The sequence below is a fragment of the Geotrypetes seraphini genome, chromosome 5 (assembly GCF_902459505.1).
Source record: "Geotrypetes seraphini chromosome 5, aGeoSer1.1, whole genome shotgun sequence".
Classification (NCBI taxonomy): domain Eukaryota; kingdom Metazoa; phylum Chordata; class Amphibia; order Gymnophiona; family Dermophiidae; genus Geotrypetes; species Geotrypetes seraphini.
Window position 1 is genome coordinate 95,932,364 of NC_047088.1, and position 19,235 is coordinate 95,951,598.

At 42.8% G+C, this 19,235-nt stretch overlaps 1 protein-coding gene and 1 long non-coding RNA gene across 6 annotated transcripts in view; one reads left to right on the plus strand and one right to left on the minus strand.

The window, feature by feature from the left end:
• Positions 1-15,459, minus strand: part of PPP4C (protein phosphatase 4 catalytic subunit) — an 80,899-nt gene extending 65,440 nt beyond the window's left edge. The window contains exon 1 of one of the 4 annotated variants that reach the window (XM_033945841.1): positions 15,331-15,459. The gene's annotated coding sequence lies outside the window, so the exon portion shown is untranslated. Of the gene's footprint in view, positions 1-15,043; positions 15,299-15,327 lie in introns of those variants that run through there. The other 3 variants (XM_033945840.1, XM_033945839.1, XM_033945838.1) reach the window with 3 other exon arrangements.
• Positions 15,210-19,235, plus strand: LOC117361045. 2 transcript variants are annotated; one of them, XR_004539580.1, is made up of 2 exons: positions 15,210-15,671; positions 17,591-19,235. It is a non-coding gene; the product is annotated as an uncharacterized LOC117361045 (long non-coding RNA). The 2 variants fall into 2 exon arrangements; XR_004539581.1 differs by having other exon boundaries at positions 15,211-15,520.

Sequence of the window (19,235 nt, forward strand, 5' to 3'; positions counted from 1 at the left end):
TACATATAATTATGAAGTTTTGAAGTGGATTGGGTCCCCCACCCTTTCTCCATTGTTTAAAAGGAATGTGTGGAATTTGGGATGTATCAGGGTTCAGGGAATGTGTTAGAGAGATGATCTGCTAAGGAGAAGAAAAACTCCATTGGCATAATATACTTGAATATAAACAGAGATTTTGGGGACAAAAAAAAAAAGGCCCAAAAATGGGGTTTCAAGCCTCCTTTGCATGATGGTGCTTTTTTTCCTCCCCTTCCCACCCAGTGACCATCAATGCTACTACCCCTCCAGATGCCAGGCACGGCTATCCTCCACCCATGACTGGCATTGCTATATCTCCCCCCTCACGATGACCAGCACTACTATCCCCACTGATGACCATTGCTATCTCCCCCCCTCTGATGACCGTCACTCCTATCCTCTACTACCCGCTCCCCCCCCTGCCCCAGACTGACATCGCACTTACAGTCCTGATGCTCCGGAAGCCAATGCCAACGCTCTGTGTTGGGCTGAAGAGCCTTGAGCGTCTGTGCATGCTCAAGGCCTGTTGGCTCCTGCCCTCTCCAAGACTCTGGAAGGGAGTCCAGCAAGCCTTGAGCATGAGCAGACGCTCAAGGCCCTTCAGCCTGGCACAGAGCATCTGCTTCCAGAGCATAAGGACTTTAAGTGCAATGTCAATCTGGGGCAGGGGGGAATGGGTAGCAGATAGGAGTACCTAAGACGGTGGCCTCCTCTGTACTTTTCTTTTGCAACGGTCCACCCTTCTCTGAAGCAACTTTCTGTTTCTGCTTGGGTGGACCACAGCAAAGGAACGGTGTAGGAGAGGCCACAGGCAGCAAGAAGAAGCAGATGGTAGCACATGGACGGAGGGAAGGGGAAGAGATAGGGCACATGAACAGGAAGATGAAGAGAGGGGAAAGATGGTGCACATGGACGAAGGGACAGAGAAGAGTTGGATAGACAGATTTGAGATGGATAGACAGATTTGAGATGGAGGCACAAAAATGGAAGAAAACTGAACATGAAAATCAATGCCAAACACGGATGCAGTGCAAAAAGTGAAGGGGAGGAAAGACAAAGCAAATGCATAAAAAGGCATTGGAAACAGAATTAGGTGGAACAAGATGACCAAAAAAATAAAAATCACCAGATAATAATGGTAGGAAAATTGTTTTTATTTTCAATTTAGTGATTGAAATGTCAACTTTGAAAATGTACATCTGTTGTTTTTATATTTTGGACTGTTCAGGAAGAAATGCATTTCTTTCTATTTCTCTTGTGGTGTACTGTGTGCAGAGTCTGGCATATTAAGATTTCGTTTGTGTACAATAGTACAGTACTTTTATAGCTTGTGGGATTGTATTTGAAAAAGGTTTTTTTTTCTGTTTTCTGCTTATGTGAGTAAGGCCAGGTATTCTGATGGGGATGACACTCACATACCCAAATTTCTAACCTTGGTTTATATTTGAGTCAACCTTTTTTCCTTCTTTTTTGGGGGAAAAAAGGGTTACCTCGGTTTATATTCGAGTATGTACGGTATCTTACCTGTTAGCATTCAAACTTGGGAAAAGGTAAAACTTGGACTTCAGTAGGTTATTTCATTGTCCTTCTCTTTTTTAGTTCAGTACTTTGCTTTTTCAGCAAAGTTAGTTTAAGCAATAGTGTAGCCTTTAGATTCTCTGTTAGGGTTTATATATAAAAAGTGTTTTAGTCTAGATTAGTATTTTAGGTTGCATTTCAGAGCATTAGATCAGATTAGGGCACTATGGGAGACAGAGAGGTACATAAAGGAGACATACAGGGACGTTATAGAAAAGTCCCACCTCCAGTCTGGCAGACTCTGTGCTGCCTCGGAGGAGGGAAGTCTTCTTAGAAGGACAGCATCACCCTGGTAAAATATGAGGCAACCCTGTAGCCAGGACCTGCCCACCAGGGGATGCAATGTCCTCTTGCACTGAAGATATGTTTCCAGGGGCTTCTGCCCAAGAGGGAAGGGTTAGGATAGTTGTTATAGTGGAAGATTTGATCATTTGGTGTGTAGATAGCTGGGTGGTTGGTGGACGTGAGGATTGTTTGGTTACTTGCCTACCTGGTGCAAAAGTGGCGGACCTCACATATCACTTAGATTGATTCTAGACAGTACTGGGGAGCAACCTGCTGTCTTGGTACATGTAGGTTATAATGACATCGGGAAATGCGGTAGGGAGGTTCTGGAAACCAAATTACACTCTTAGGTAGGGAGGTTCTGGAAGCCAAATTACACTCTTAGGTAGGAAGTTAAAATCCAGAACTTCAAGGGTAGCAGTTTCATAAGTGCTCCCTGTTCCACACGCAGGTCCCAAAAGATGGGCAGAGCTCCAGAGTATCAATGCAAGGATGAGGCGGAGGGTTTTAAATTTGTTAGGAACTGGGCAACATAATGGGGAAGGGGGAGCCTATTCCGCAAAGATGGGCTCCACCTTAACCAAGGTGGAACCAGGCTGCTGGCATCAACATTTAAAAAGGAGATAGAGCAGCTTTTAAACTAGACACTGGGGGAAAGCTGATGGTCGCTCAAGAGCATAGATCGGGACAAGGTACCGTATTTTTCGCTCCATTAGATGCACTTTTTTCCCCAAAAAAGTGGGTGAAAATAAGGGTGCATCTAATGGAGCGAATACCCAAAGCGCTCCCTGCGTTAACTTATTTTAATGCTACCACCCTCCCTTTCTTGCCAGCTCTCTTCCCTCTTCCCCCAATGTAACTTTTTTTTTTTTTAAACTTCTGGCGCCTCACTCGCTGAGAGCAGCGCACAAGGGTTGCTGGCTGCCTGGTCCCCGCCGCTTCCGCAAAGAATTGCAGACGCAGCTGCCTCCTCTTCTGTTCTCTCGTGGCATAGCAGTGCATCAGGCTATGCCGCAAGAGAACAGAAGAGGAGGCAGCCACGTCTGTCGTTCTCTGCGGAAGCGGCGGGGCCCAGGAAGCCAGCAACCCTTGTGCGCCGCTCTCAGCGAGTGAGGCGCAAGAAGTTAAAAAAAAAAAAAGGTACGTTGGGGTGGAGGGCAGGCGGGGGGAGGGGAGGAGGAAGAGGGCCGGGGCCTGCCTGGGGAGTGAGTAGGGAGAGGCCGGGGCCTGCCTTGGGGATAGGGAGGGGCCTGGGCCTGCCTGCCTGGAAGAGAGAGGCCGGGGCTTTCCTGCTGCCTGCCTGGGGGGGGAGGGAGAAGCCTGCCTCCGTACCTACCTACCCGCCCTGTCCCTACCTGCCTGCCAGCCACTAGGCCTGCCTGCCCTGTCCCTGCCTACCACTAGACCACCAGAGGGGGGATAGGGTGCAAAGCTTGGCAAGGAGTGTGGGGTTGGGTACAGAGCCTGGCAGGGAGAATTTGATTCAGAATGGATTTTTTCTTTATTTCCTCCTCTAAATTTAGGGTGTGTTTTATGGTCAGGTGAGTCTAATGGAGTGAAAAATACGGTATCTTTAAAAGATATCATAAAAGGGAAGACAGAGCATCCTGATAGTGAGATTGCAAAATAGGCCACAGTAGACCAGGTTTCCTTAAATAACAGAGCAGGCTGATTTTAAAGATTGCAAATTATCTACCAACTTGTGAGCAAATTGTAAATAGATATGACAAACCCAGTTTGAAATGTCTGTCTGCAAATGCCAGAAGCCTAAGAAACAAGAGTCGCGCTATGCCTGCTTAAGGTTCAAGGCAACTTACAGTAAACATGGAGAAATAGATATGCATTACAAAGCAGGTATGGATAGTCGTTACAGATCAAGAATGCATTTGAGATACATTAAGACCTTTTTGGAATCTTTTGGGAGAGTTACAAAATCTTGTACTAAATGAAAAGACAGAAATAATAGGCATCTCTGAAACCTGGTAGAAGGAAGATAACCAGATTCAGAGACAGATTCAGAACAAATGCTAGGAAGTTCTTCTTTACTCAGAGGGTAGTGGACACCTGGAATGCGCTTCCAGAGGAGGTGGTAGAGCAGAGTACGATTTGGGGCTTCAAAATGGGCTTGGACAAGTTCCTGAAAGAAAAGGGGATTTAAGGGTACAAATAGAGGGTTACTATACAATACAAAATGCTTCAGAGTAATAGATCACTTACAGGTCATTGACCTGGGGGGCCGCCGCGGGAGCGGACTGCTAGCATGATGGACCTATGGTCTGACTCAGCAGAAGCGATGCTTATGTTCTTAACCAATGGGACATTGTCATACAAATTATATCGTAGTGATAGGGTGGATCGAATCAGTGGAGGCATAGTGTTATATGTTAAGGAGGGCCTTGAATCGAACGGACTAAAAATTCTACAGGAGCAGAAACATACCTTGGAATCTCTATGGGTAGAAATGCCATGTGTAAGAGGGAAAAGGATAGTGATAGGAGTGTACTATGGTACCACTTTAAAACTGTCCCTCCCAATCCCTGAAGCAGCCTTCTGACGAAACTCTATTTGGCCAACGTCGGAGGAGGTGGGAATTGAAGACTGCATAGAGCTGCAGAAGAGTCTTCACGGCACAAAGCCACAGATAAGTTTTGATGTTTATATTCAAGTATATTTGGTAGGTTCCCACCAAACAGCTGACCATTGGAGTCCATGAAGTAAACTGATACTTCCTTGGAGAGGCACCGAATAAAGGAAGTATAGCTTACCTCAACAAGGAAATATCCTATAAAACGCAAACTCCTGTCTATGGATTAACTGGTTATCAGCTGGGGGCCAAAAATTAAACCAGATATTCAATAACAGTCACCGAAAACAGCCCAGCATGGAATATCCAGATTCAGCGCTGCTGGCAGGCAGCACAGTTGAAACCCATCGCCAGCTGAATAGCAGGCTGATAATTATTCTGCTATGAATCTCCTGCTCAACTGACAGTCTGTTAGCAACTGCATCAGGAGCTGGCTGAAAAGTACCAAGAACAGACTGCACTGCTAATCCACCATCCTCTGAGACAGAGAACATCCTGCAAATTCTAGTGCTGAACTATGTTCCCTTAAAGGAGTAACTGACTCGGAACTACTTTGTTCTCTGTCTCCTTCCACTAGTGGATGGACATAACCCACTTATCTGGACTATTCTGGTATGGACAACATGTCAGTTTTTCAAAGATTAGAACTGCTGAAGTTGTTAGCCCTATCGCAAACGGAACAAGAATCAGCAGAAACTCTTAAGAGCAGGGCTAGCCCAAGAAGATGGCCTAGACCAGGGGTCAGAAACCTTTTCAAAGCAAAGAGCCAATTTATCCTAAAAATTTGACCCAAGATTTACAAAGAGCAACAATGGATAGAGAAGGAAGTTGGAGTTATTCCAGGTCTCTCACTCTTTCTCCCCTGCAAACCCTTGCAGGTCTCTGAATTTCTCTTACCTCCCTCCCCCCTGTCCGTCCCCCTCCCCCCATAGCCAAGGTTCTCTCCCCTCTCCAGTTCCCGACCCTTTAATATCCTTCCCAAACCCACCCCACTGTCCTACAGAGGTACCTATTGGTCCAGCAGGGGTCTTCGTGGCAGAAGCATGGCCCTCTCTCGCCTACCTCCATGCGACTGCCTTCTAAAATGGATACCATGGCCTTTTGTGACAGCTCGTGGCATTTCCTGTAGTACTACGAGCTGCCGCGAGAGATAGTGACAGCCGCAAGGAGCAAGAGGGCAAAGCTTCTGCTATAAAGACCCCTGCTGGACCACCAGGGGTGGGTGAGTGGAGATTAAAGGGTCGGGACCTAGAGAGCCAAAGCCACAGGTTACCAACCCCTGCCCCAGACCAATGGTTCCTAACCCTTCCAGGAGAGCCACCAGCCAATCAGGTTTTCAGGATATCCCTAATGAAAATGCATGGGGTAGATTTGCCTATCACCTCCATTAAATGCAAATCTTTCTAAGTATTGTACCTGGAGCAATAGAGGGTTAAGTTGAGCTGAAGTGGGAATTGAACCCAGTTCCCCAGGTTCTCAGCTCACTGTATTAACCACTAGGCCAATGCTTCACAATTCAGTCCTGGAATAGCCCCATTCCAGTAAGGTTTTCAGAATATCCACAATGAATATGCATGAAAGAAATTTGCATATAATAGAGGCAGTGTATGCACATCAAGCTTATGGATATTCGTTGTGGATATCCTGAAAACCTGACTGGAAAGGGGCTATTCCAGGACTGAATTGTGAAACATTGGCCTAGTGGTTAATACAGTGAGCTGAGAACCTGGGAAACTGGGTTCAATTCCCATTGCAGCTCAACTTAATCCTCTATTGCTCCAAATACAATACTTAGATTATGAGCCCACTAGGGACAGAGAAAGTACCTGCATATAATAAATGTAAACCTTTAACTTAGCCAGCCAGGAACTGCAGTTGGCTGACTCAGTACCGCTTAGCCAGTGAGAGCTGATATTCAGCAGGAGATAGTCAGCTATCTCCCGCTGAATATATTGCTTGCCAGACTGGCCAGTGACTGGCTTTGTCATTGTCAATATTCATCATCTGGCTAGCTAAAGGCATGCAGCTATATAGATTCACCTAAAAGACAGCTCCTCTCTTTGGCTGCTAGGCCTTAGCAGGCTGGCTGATGAATCCATTCTTCATGGGTAGGTTAACAGCAACCATTATGTCTGTCTGTCAATTGTTCAAGTTGCAAATCACCTACGGCCTCAATAGCTAGTTCTGCAGGGTGGGACCTAAAGCCTGCTTCCATTCAGCCAATATCTCATATTTGGCAGTTGCCAAGCACATTCGTTTAATTTGTGTTTGTCATCTGAGGCCCTTCTTATTGCACTGTCCCAAAACTGTAAATTGTTTAATCCTAAGGAAAGAGTCCCTCTTTCATAGTTCTAGTAATCGATGACCAATACTCTTGCAGTTTATCACATGCCTATCATATAAGGAAAAAAGCTCCCTTCCTTTTCAAACATCTCCAGAACAAAGCTTTGAGTCATTCTGACGTGTAATACCAGCAAGTAACAATTTTACGTATAAGCATTCTCTTTGTACAGCATGCATAGAAACAATTTTCACTTCATGAAATATCCCCCTGTGCTCAGTTCTGTTTCCAAATCCCTTTCCCAATGAAGCATAAAGTTATATTTCTAAAATTCACTTCTAATAAGAGATTTATAAAGAATCAAAATTAGCCTTTTCAATTTCCACAAAGTCATCCACGGGTTTTCAAGATGCTCCCTATCCTTCAGATCATCCTTCAACTAACCCTGAGTAATTATAGTGTTTAATCTGCAAGTACAGGAAAAAAAAATCCCTATTATAAAACAATATGTTTCCTTTAAATAATCAAAAGCATGACCAGCCCACAGATGATTCTATATTATGGTAATCTCTCTTTTATACAAAAGGTTAGTACAGTGTTCTAACTGTGGGGGTCTTTTACTAAGGCGCGCTAAATTGGCTAGTGTGCCTTAGTAAAGACCCCCTGTATTAGAGGATTAAACACTTTAGCCATTAATGGAATGCAGATCTGGGGGAGGGCCTTCTTGATTTTCAGAGAATTCTCTGCTTGACTAGAGTGATAACTCAATGGGTAGGGCATGACTCTAAGGGAATGTCAATATAGATTGGCTCATAGAGCGAATATTTCTCTGCCTCAATTATACAAGATGTGGGACGTGTCGAGGTGGTGTGAACATTTTTCATCATCAAGCATTTTGGATGTGTCCTTAAATAAAAACTGTTTTAAAATCTATAGATATCAAGAGTATCATTCAACAAACAATAATATTTAGCCTTATGGACATTTTAATGGGACATGTCGCTTTTTTGGGAATTAAGGAAAAAGGACTTAGACTTTAGGTGGTAAAATCAAGCATAGTGGAGAAGAAGTATATATTGCAATACTGAATCCAACAAGAACCCCCATCATATTGGCAATGGCAAAACAAGTTACATGAGCTTCTATTAATGGAGCTCAGGGATGCGAGATTTACTTTGAAACAAATGCACTTCCGTATGGTGTGAGGACATTACAGCAGAGAAGACAGTGGGAACGGACAATGGGCACTGCACAAGAGCCAGTGGTATGAAGTAAAGCCTTGTTTATTTCAATCTGGGACATACAGTAACATGGAATAAACAAGGCTTTACTTCACACCACTGGCTCTTGTGGAGTGCCCATTGTCTATTCCCACTGTCTTCTCTGCTGTTTGGTATCTGTGGGATCTTGTCCTGTCGGACTTCTTGAGGTATGAGGACATTGCAGTCAATCTGTTGCTCGATAAGCACAAAGTTACATATTAAAATCAGTTGAGAAAATTTCCCCCACAAATTGGCTGAAAATTATAAAGTGTAGTTTTCTCAGTCTATCATCTCATTGGTGTTCAGGTAAAACGGGGGAAGGGAGGGTGGAGGAAACCTAGCAATTAGTGTCAGTCTAGCCTATATATTAGTGTGCACAGAATGTTCAGAGGGCTCTAATGCAAGAAACAAATGTGTGCACCAAAGTTGGCCATAAATTGCATTTAAATGTACTCAAACAGATGTTAATGGGGTTATTTAGTATTCTCTCCTAATGCTCAAAATATGCTGCCTTTAACACTGGAAACACCCCCAACTTGGGGGTGGTGTTGAAGGCTTCAGAGAGAGGATTTATTCAGGATTTCTGAATTTAAATTGCTGGTTTTGTGTTCTTATACGAGCAGAAAGAAGCCTGAACAGCCAATAAATGCTGATGCAGAGAAACAAGTCTGAGGAAAATAGAAAGTGTAAGCACACATCGGAATCATTCTTCTGTGCTTAAATATGAGCTTCTCAAGTGAAAGCAATTTTTGAAATGTTATATTTATAAAGGCACCAATAGAAACATAGAAACATAGAAAGATGACGGCAGAAAAGGGCCATAGCCCATCAAGTCTGCCCACTCTATTGACCCACCCCATTAAGTCTGAATGCTAATGACCTGGTTCCTTAACTCGACCCTCGTAGGGATCCCACGTGGATGTCCCATTTATTCTTAAAGTCGAGCACGCTGGTGGCCTTGATCACCTGCACCGGAAGTCTGTTCCAGTGATCTACCACCCTTTCTGTGAAGAAATACTTCCTGGTGTCGCCACTAAATTTCCCTCCTCTGAGTTTGAGCGGGTGCCCCCTTGTGACCGAGGGTCCTTTGGGAAAGAATATATCGTTTTCCACCTCGACACGACCCGTGACGTACTTAAATGTCTCAATCATGTCACCCCTTTCCCTGCGCTCCTCCAGGGTATAGAGCTGCAGCTTGCCCAGTCTTTCTTCGTATGAGAGACCCTTGAGCCCCAAAACCATCCTAGTGGCCATCCTCTGGACCGACTCAGCTCGAAGCACATCTTTCCGGTAATGTGGCCTCCAGAATTGCACACAGTATTCCAGATGGGGTCTCACCATGGTTCTATAGAGTGGCATTATGACTTCAGGTTTACGGCTGACGAAACTTCTATTGATACATCCCATCATTTGCCTTGCCTTTGATGAGGCCTTCTCTACTTGTTTGGCAGCCTTCATGTCTGCACTGATGATTACCCCCAAGTCCCGTTCCTCTGAGGTCCTAACTAGCGTTTCTCCATTCAAGGAGTATGTTCTGCATGGATTTCCTCTGCCGAGATGCATGACCTTACATTTTTTAGCGTTGAAGCCTAGCTGCCATGTCGAGGACCAGTTTTCTAACGTGATCAGATCTTGTGTCATACTATCCTGTAGGTTGCTTTCACTTACTATGTTACACAGTTTGGCATCATCGGCGAACAGTGCTACTTTACCCTGAAGCCCCCGGGTCAAGTCCCCTATGAATATGTTGAAAAGGGATGGTCCCAGGACTGAGCCCTGCGGCACTCCACTAGTCACCTCCGATGTCTCAGAGAGGGTGCCGTTGACCACCACCCTCTGAAGTCTTCCACTCAGCCAATCACTGACCCATGCAGTTAGTTTCTCACCCAAACCCATTGATTTCATCTTGTTTAGTAGTCTACGGTGTGGGACACTGTCGAAAGCTTTACTGAAATCCAAGTACACTATGTCCAGAGACTCTCCCAAGTCTAGCTTTCCTGTCACCCAATCGAAGAAGCTTATAAGATTGGATTGGCATGACCTGCCTCTGGTGAATCCATGTTGACAGGGATCCCTTAGATTCCCTTCATCCATTATCGTGTCTAATTTACCTTTAAGTAGAGTTTCCATGAGTTTGCACACTATTGATGTGAGACTCACATGTGTTTGCATATTCCCAGTAAGCATGGGTCTTGTGCGTATGTACCAGGAATATTCTTCTCCCTTGTTTTTGCTGTCATTGTGCACATATAATCTGAATACCATTTCCTTTGAACATTGGAGAGTTAGGTTTCTGTGTTGTTGGCTTTAGCTCCAGACCTCTGAGCATCTGTATACACTGTAGAGTGGTTTAATGCATGGGAGGAAGAGTAGGAAAGAATGATATAACAAAAAATTTGGACTGCTGTTAAGTTGTTCACCTGGTCTGTCTTGTACCTTGTTCAATCAAATTGTTTCTAACTAAATCATCAAAAGCAATAAGCTCCCCCACCTCCACTAACTACTGAAAACAAGCTAAATCATGAGTTTCTTGAGCTAGAAAATCCCTTCCCTTGCATTTGCAACAAAAGTAGGCTCATAAGGAATCAGTGTCATTATCATTACCCACCATATTGCACACTCTTAGTAAAGACCGAAGGTCCAGCAGATGTGACATAAAAGAATTAGTAAGCCCCCAATAAGCTTTTCAGGGAACCAGAGAGCCATAAAGATGTTTCAGGGATAATCAGAAAAATAAGCTTGTACAACTGACTAAGCTGTGCAGCTCAATAGTACCAAATCAAAATGGGACTGCCCTTCCCCCTAACTCAACATACCACATCAATGATTTAGATAGTCTGGATGGCCAACTTTCACCCCCCCATATAAATCTATTAGTATCCCCCCAAAGACCCAATACTACCACTTTTAGTATACAAGGACAGGGGCTGAAATAAAAACAGTTGGTGAAGGAAAACATTCATTTTGAGTACTGCTAGGCAACTTCATCAAGATAACCAACCCTTTCATCTAGCTAAATCTGCCCAGATGTTCTGGAATATCTCCTTCTCCTCCACTGCCAACTCCAGACTCCATCCCTTCTAGCTTGCTGCACCGTATAACTGGAACAGACTGCCTGAGTCGCTACATCAAGCTCCGTCTCTGGCAGTATTCAAATCTAGGCTAAAAGCCCACATTTTTGAGGCTGCTTTTGGGTTATTCCATGTCAAGTGATCAAGGGCTCCCTGCATGACCATCACGGATTTTGATAAAACTTTATGCACAAAGTCCCACAAGTATCAAACGAACATTGGTAAAGTTTTAGTTTCGCCTGTGGAATATTCGTGGAGATATAGCCAATTGTTTGACCCCTTACTGCAATGACATACAGTACGACAGTGACATTCTGACAACTTTGAGACACAATATCTCACGAGCTATGTTTCCAAAAAAACTGAAACTTAACTACCCTGCACAACTTTTGGAGCTCTATTCAGTGCTACCAATAATAATTTTTGTCAAGCACTGAGTGAATGGCTGAATTACAGTAAACTTGGCCGAAAAAATTAGTGCTCCAAAAAAAGTCAAAGTTTGACATTACTTAGCTCCCACAATAATTGAGTAATAAATGCGAAATTTGGCGCATAATGTCTCAGTACAACGTTGTTTTCAAAAGTACAATTTCAACCTCCAAGCTCTTTCCATTAGTTTACAAATTAAGTGTAAAGTTGCTAATTTGTGTAAAAAGGCCAAAAATAGGGTATTTTCAGCCTGCTTTTACAGAAAAATACCTTTCAGAAACTCTTTCAAATCAGTCTCATTAGAAAGAGCATATTTCAAACCCCCTAGAAAAGTGGGCTTCATTTTTCAACGCAGGTTAACAATGCCCGAAAAAGGGGGACAAAATTGGGAGATGTCACCATGGCAACGGCCTACGTTTCAACTTACAATTATGTCACTTTTCACACTGTTTTTCCCTGTTTATTTTTACTCAAGCTTTGGGTACAATTATAGTGTTCTTAATTAATGATTATTCCTAACTAGAAATTGAGGTGATAATTTTGTTGCATGCAGATCACAAATTACAACTTGTTTTCTTTTTCAGATCCACATTATTATTAATTCAGTTTAAAATGGATACCAACGAATCGATGCCAACAAAGTGGACTTCACTTCGGCTTGGGAACCATATAAGATACCCAATTTAGGCTTGGGAACCTAGGATAAGACACCCTAATCATTGGCTTTGGAACCAGAAAGATACCAACAAAAGGCTTTGGAACCTTGACAAAGAAACCAAATGCGAGGCTTGGGAACCTGGACGAAGTGGCCCACCCGTGGCTGGTATTGCACAGCTATCGGGCGTGACCCCTATGGCAATGGGGTTGCCAGTTCAAACTCTTGAACTGGTAGTGACAATGTCACCATGGACCAACGCAATAGAGTAGTAGTAATACTACATCAATACAAAACTGTAACTTTAAAAATGGCAGAACTATGTTGAAATAGAGGTTGTTGCCGTGGCAACGTCTCCCAACTTTGTCCCCCTTTTTCAGCCATTGTTAACCTGCGTTGAAAAATGAAGTCCACTTTTCTAGGGGGTTTGAAATATGCTCTTTCTAATGAGACTGATTTGAAAGAGTTTCTAAAAGGTATTTTTCTGTAAAAGCAGGCTGAAAATACCCTATTTTTGGCCTTTTTACACAAATTAGCAACTTTACACTTAATTTGTAAACTAATGGAAAGAGCTTGGAGGTTGAAATTGTACTTTTGAAAACAACGTTGTACTGAGACATGCGCCAAATTTCGCATTTATTACTCAATTATTGTGGGAGCTAAGTAATGTCAAACTTTGACTTTTTTTGGAGCACTAATTTTTTCGGCCAAGTTTACTGTAATTCAGCCATTCACTCAGTGCTCGACAAAAATTATTATTGGTAGCACTGAATAGAGCTCCAAAAGTTGTGCAGGGTAGCTAAGTTTCAGTTTTTTTGGAAACATAGCTCGTGAGATATTGTGTCTCAAAGTTGTCAGAATGTCATCGTCGTACTGTATTTCATTGCGGTATGGGGTCAAACAAATGGCTATATCTCCACAAATATTCCACAGGCGAAACTAAAACTTTACCAATGTTCGTTTGAGACATGGTGGACTCTGCATATGAAGTTTCATCAAAATCCGTGATGGTCATGCAGGGCACTTTCCAAGAATCTGATCACTTGACATGGAATGACCCTTTTAACTCCTAATTCTCACTTACTTGTAAAGTACCCATGTCTGTTGTATAATTCCCTCTGTGAGAAATTCCCTAATCTCTATCTGTCCTGTTTGTCTGTTTCAATTAGATTATAAACTCTATTGAGTAGGGATTGTCTCTAACGTGTTTAATGCACAGGACTGTGTATGTCTACCAGCACTACAGAAATGATAAGTAGTAATAGTACATCATCTTCATCAGGGACATGTTAGTCCAAATTTATGGGGATAATGCAATAAAGAAAACAGCAGTTTGCAAATGGATTAAATGGTATTCTGAGGGGAGAGAAAGCATCACTGACAAAGAAAGGTCAGGGTAGCCAGTAACGAGCAGAATTGACAAAACATTGCAAAAATATGTCAAATTGTGCATCAAAATCATTGGCTGTGTGAAGCATAGGAGACCATGTAAACATGTCATAGGGGAAAATGCCCCCCAGGGATTCAAGACAAAGTTAGGCAAGTTCCTGCTGAACCAGAACGTACACAGGTAGGGCTAGTCTCAGTTAGGGCGCTGGTCTTTGATCAGAGGGCCACCGTGTGAGCAGACTGCTGGGCACAATGGACCACTGGTCTGATCCAGCAGCGGCAATTCTTATGTTCTTATGTAAACAGGAAAATCTTTAAAAATCTTGGCATGGGAAAAGTGTGTGCTAAAATGGTCCCGAAGAAGCTCATCAATGAACAAAGGCAAAGGAGAGTCAAAGTTTGCAAAGACCTTTTGCAGTTGCCACATGGATGGGTAAAGTCTAAAACAGCCTTGGCATTTACTGGGAAATGGGGCTGGCATCACTTTAACAAGGGATGGGGGAGTTAAATCCAAAGCCAGTTTCTTTTTTCCCTGCACAAAGCCACCAGGTGAGCACTGGGCCAGAGACATCACAGGCTTAAACATTTGGCACCCTTTATCTCCAATGCCATATGGCAGATTCTTATCTGGTCTGTAGGTTTAAAGCTAGCCCTGAGTCCAGGGACTAATGGTGGCCCTCATCATTCTGGCTTTTTTTCTGCTCCTCTCTCTCTCTCTCTCTATTCAAGCTCATGACAAAGGGGAAAGTGGACAGAAGAGAAAGCAGCATGCTTTAAGGACAAGGCATTTCATTTCTCAGTAGATGAGAAGAAAATATTTAGAAATTCCCACCTCCCTGAGAATACCTCAATAAAGAGTATAAAGGGAGGCTGATGGTGTGAAAGCGGGACACTACAGAAACTAGACAGAAAGAAGACTCGTTTGAGCTTTGGTGCTGGAGAAGAATTTTATGCTGTGCCCTGGATCGCCAGAAGAACTAATAAACTGATCTTGGAAAAGATCAAACTGGCTATGTCACTCAAAGCCCAAATGATGAAGTTATGACTGGTCACACCATCAAAAAAGAAAGATAATTGGAGCAGGACATTATGTTTGTGAAGATCGAAAGAATCAGGCGAAGAAGACGACCTGCAATCAGATGGCTGGAGGAACTTATCGGATTAGCACAAAACCAATTTCTTTTTAGATCTGTAATTCATTACGTCGCTAGGACTCGAACACGAGTCGATGGCACCTAGCTATTTAAAAAAAAAGTCACCTTGTTCAGATACCACCTAAAATGTGCAGAAATATCAAGACACACACATTCGGCTGCACACATCCCTCTTCATACACACTGGAGACTTCAGTGACCGGTCTCTCCTCCCCGTGGTGTGCCATCGCTCCCTCTCTCTTCCGCTTTCCCCGACCCGGCATGTAGCTCCCTGCCCGCGATCCGACGTCTCTCTCCCTCAAGCCTCCACCCCCACATCCTACCATGAAACTCATACCTGAGGTCACTTACCAACGATCCCGCAGCTTTCTTCCTCCGGCGCCCCGTCCCCTCTGACACAACTTCTCTCCCTCTGAGGCGTCCCGCCTTGCCGGAAACAGGAAGTTACGTCAAAGAGGCCGGAGAATTGCGTCAGAGGAAGGCGGGACGCCGGAGAAGTGGCTGCCTCTATTTCGGTGATCTCTAAACAGCTGTACAGGCACGGGGTCTGCGGGATTCCCGCGGGGATAGGAATAGTTTCTGAGGTGTTCCCATGGGAATGTACGAGTCTCTCACGCCTACCACCTCACGGTCTGCTTCCTCTTCTCGCAGATGCAGCAAGGCTCTCATTGGCACATGCACGGGCCAGCAGCATGAGAGGTCACATGATCTACTGGCGCATGCGTGTGGTGATCTTCACCTGCTATCGCTACAGCCAGCGTGGGTACGTAGATTGGATGGTGACCTCTGAGATCGCTGGCCTGTGCGGATGACAGTAAGAACTTTGTTGTATCTGTCTGGCGGAGAGCAAGTGCGGCTGCGCTTAAATATTGTACAGAGGACTTGTAATTCTTGTTTCACGATATAAGCTATCCGTGGTTTTTGCCATCAAAGCGGTGACTTAAAAAAGGGGGCGGCTTTATAAGGTCAGCATCTATTCTGGTTACATAAGGACTTTTTTTAATTCGCACCGGTTCTACAACTAATTTTATGCATAGACTTGGAGACGTAATTAAGGGCATGAAATTAAGGGAAAGGGATTTTTTAAATACCGTTTGTACAAAGTGTATTAAGCAGTTTACAACTGCTTGGAATATAACAAGGCCATCTTCTCTGTTTTTATTAACATCTGTTTCCGTGGTTTAAAATAGACGAAGTGCCAACCACACCACTTTATTCATGTGTAATAAGTTTTAGCAATTAAAAATTAATGGAACTACTGAATATGAGCATAAAGATAAAGGCAGGTTTTAAAGAAAAAAATAATTTGTAAAATAATAAAAGTAACAGTAAAATGAATTTATAAAGGAAAAGTCAGTGCCAGTATAGTTCTGTTCCTTCAGTTGTTTCCTGTAGGATTAAGGAATTGTTTTTGTTTTTTTAGTTTGAGAATTTATATACTGCCTGAAATCTCTGTGATTTCCATACAGTAAACATATATAACACTGGTCAACAAAAAAAGGTTTTTCTTTGCTACTGAGAACTTAAGAAGTGTTCTTAGTTAATTTAATGATGCTGATTTCAGATCTGTAATTGAAATTCAACTAGCATGTTAGGTTTCTGAGATACAGGTTACTGATTTTTTAGACAGTTTGCCATATCGGCACAATATTGCGAGTATGAGCTGTGTCCCATCAAATTTGTGTTAAGGAGTTTACTCTGAAAACAAACATGAAGACAATAAGGAGACATATATTTACACCGCTCCTAACTCACACAAAAGTGATGTCAACATGTTCAGAAATGTTTGAGACACTTGCTTTTACGCTTGTACTGAACATTTGTCTCTCTTTGCAAGAACCATCTATAGTCTCCCATTATACTGGGATTGAACTTTCCCTGATATCTGCATTCCATTACCTTGATATCTTGATGAAATCTTTCCCCATGCTCATCGCTGGTATCACCAAGATTGGGTGGGAAGAAGTTGAGGTGAGAATGTAAGAAGTGCATTTTTAGCAACATTATGGCACCCATTAGCTGATATGCTGTCAGCATATTCTCCTCAAGCTCAGCATAATTATCTGATTTGTGATTACCAAGAAAATTCTGAACAATGAGCAGGAATGCTTCCCATGCTGCTGATTCAGCTGGTTTCAGCTTCTGTTTGAACACATCATCAAGAATCAGTTCACGGATTTCGGGTCCAACAAAAACACCTTCTTTGATTTTGGCTTCACTTTTCTTGAAAAGTACTTCTTAGGTGCTAAAACGCATCACCATGTCTGTCCATCACCTTGACAAAATTTTTTAGCAAACCCAGTTTTATGTGAAGTGCTGGAAGATAGATTTTCTCATGATGTACTAATGGCAGGTGCATCACATTGTATCTGCCAAAATAATGCTTGTATGCACTTCTGCTGGACAGATTATTTCGCTGATCTTGTGCAGTAAATTGTCCACAGACATAGCTTGATGGGCCATTGGTCTGATCCAATAAAGCTATTCTTATGTTCTTAAGTTATAGTATATGTGGTTAATTGGTGCTGACAAACTGAAAGCAAGGGGAGGATTGTGCCTGGTATATGTGCACAAGGAGTTTGCAATAAGCATTGGGGTGTGTCAATTTTGGAAATATAATTTTAAAAAGCACTTTTAAAAAATGGTACAATTTCATATGGAAAATTAACTAGCTTTACATTTTGAGTAAATATGTTATTTACTACTCTGAGTTTCTAGGAAATTTAAGCAAAAATACACAAATTACTGAAATATGTTTTAAGTGCTCTGATAAGTTTTGTGTGTTTGTATTGTATATTAATGCCTTTTGTGCGTCAGTTATCAATTTATCTTATATATTTGCCATATTGACATTAATAAACTGGTTTCATTTTCTCATTCACAGGTTTTCAACATAGCGTTGTCATAACAATAATCTAATATTGAAAATGTCCAAAAGAAAAACAAGACTGCAAGTTCAGACTCATTTACATTATTTGGTGCAATCAGGCAGAGAACTATCTGTAGCTGAACTACCAAATGTCAAGGATCTCATTAGATATGGGTTGTATTTGAGAAACATGAGTGATCAAGACAGATAAAATTACACACTGTTGGACTGGTCATTGACCTAGCGCAGTGTATCGCAAATTGTGTGCCTCCTGGGATTTCTGGTGTGCCACAACACACTGGCAAGGAGAGTTGTCCATGCCGGTTGACTGCCTACAGGATGTGCCTATGTAGGCAGTTAGCCAGTACAGATGACTCTCCTCCTGGCTGGCGTCTCTCCTCCTCTCCCTGCACCTCCCAGATCCCTCCACCGGCAGGTTGCAGCCAGATGGGCCTCCACGCACTTCTGGGTGCCTTCTGGTCAGGGCTCTCGATTTAGTGTGCCGCTAGCCAGAAAGTTTGTGAGATACTGACCTAGCGACTTGATTACTTACTCAGTGGCCTGTTATAAACAGCCATGTTAAGATTAAAGCAAAGTTTTGATGGGCAGAGCAAAGCTGGAGGAAAAGGACAGATTTATGGAGAAGCTCGACATACTGATAGACATAGTTACCTGCAAGTGTGAAATAAAGAGTTGTACTGATGTGGGATTCAATTCTGCCTCTGTCAGTAGAATACATATATTTTGTGATTTTGGCAAAGAGAAAGTTCCTGTGATTGAGCCTTTATAAAAGGTCAGAGAGAAAGTTGGGAGTTTTGGAACTTATCAGATTGGACTAGTCGACCTCACTAAAACCAGAAGACAAGAACTACAGCAGGAAAGGCAGGCAAAAAGGAAGGAGGATGAAGAAAAGCAGAGAATGAAGAGTGAAAAAAAAGAAGAGCAGGCGATGGAGAACAGGGAGATTCAGATGATGTGGTGGAAGAACCAATGGAGGAAGCTCCTGTTGCTGTAGAGAAAGCATGGAGCTCTTGCCTGTTTAAGACACCATACTGGATTGAGAGAGATAGCAGAGATTGCTACTGATGCCTGGATTGATGCTGGACTTATCACTTGGACACTGCTTTGGTGATTGATTACAAGAAGAAGAGGGCTCAGGTGAGAATTGTGAAGAAATTGGATGTACAGTTTGAGATGAGCCTGCAGCAGAATGGCATCAGTTGCATTTTCTTTGATGATTTTCGTGATGATACCAGGGTTATGATAAAGACAGAAGATAATGGCAAAATGTATTCAGGTATGGTGAAAGAGAAACATTGCACAGTTTGTATGGAACCAGGAGGCAAATATCTGTGGCATGTTGTTCCTGCAAAAGCTACTATTCATACAGAAACAATTGCTGATAATTTGGTTGCATGATTCAGAGAAAGACAAGCAGACATAACTCAAGTTATTTGAGGTGATTCCTGTAATGTAAACACTGGGAGGGAGAAGCAATGCATAATGTTGAGGAGAAGCTACAAAGAAACCTGGTGTGGATTGTCTGTAAACTGCACACCTGGTGACTGCTTTAGATGGCAAGACATTAAGTAACAACAAATGGGCATGGAAAAATGCTGGATTCTACTATTAAACTGGAAATAAATCCTGATTTTACTTA